General features: G+C 47.3%; 1 pseudogene; it reads right to left on the bottom strand.

Annotated features, from left to right (window-relative positions):
• Positions 1 to 6: 6 nt before the first annotated feature.
• Positions 7 to 548, bottom strand: LOC101583712 (annotated as a pseudogene).
• Between the last annotated feature and the right edge of the window lie 199 nt (positions 549 to 747).

Below are 747 nucleotides of genomic sequence, written 5' to 3'. Positions count from 1 at the left end.
TCTTGAAGTGTAGTAAGCAGAACTGTACTGGGTATTCCAGCTGCAGTTTGGTCTATCATTGTCAGAATGGCTTCTGCTACGTCGTGGTCTTCCGGTCGGTCTACTGTTTCTAGGCTGTAAGGTCTTCTGTTTCTAGGCTGTAATCGAAAGACCGACTTCTTGATCGCCTCCTTTCATAGCTCGGGCTCCTAGAACGTCTATATCTGTCATAATCATCATAACGTGAAGAACTGTACACATTCCTTCCTTCCTTGGCTTTCATTTGATTTGGTGTCTTCCGATCCCCCTGTGCAAACTGTATTTCGATCTGACGTCCACAAATCCATTTTCTGTCCAAATTATGTAAAAGCATCTTCAGCATCACGAACATCCTCAAATTGAGCATAAGCAAATCCTCTTGGACGTTGCGTGTAGAAATCAAGTGGAACATAGACATCAACTATTGAACCATAGTGGCCAAATTCACGCTGTAAATCTTCAGACCTAGTGTCGCCGGCCACATTCCTGACGAACAGAGACGTGTTAGTGGGGCGCAGGTAGCGGGACATGACGGCGGCGTCAGTCTCGATGCGGAGCACTAACGGGCTCAGCAAACCGTTCGCGACAGCAGCGGCAGCACCTCGGACACACAACCAGAGGGCTCCGCGAAGGCATCCACCTCTTCTCGCGAGACCTTCTTTTGGTTTAAAGTGAAATGTGACTTGTATATTTCAGGGCTCAGTCAAGATTGGTATTTGACTATTCAGT

The sequence above is a fragment of the Octodon degus genome, unplaced genomic scaffold (genome assembly GCF_000260255.1).
Source record: "Octodon degus isolate 3935 unplaced genomic scaffold, OctDeg1.0 scaffold00134, whole genome shotgun sequence".
Classification (NCBI taxonomy): domain Eukaryota; kingdom Metazoa; phylum Chordata; class Mammalia; order Rodentia; family Octodontidae; genus Octodon; species Octodon degus.
This window is presented reverse-complemented; position numbering and strand designations above follow the sequence as displayed.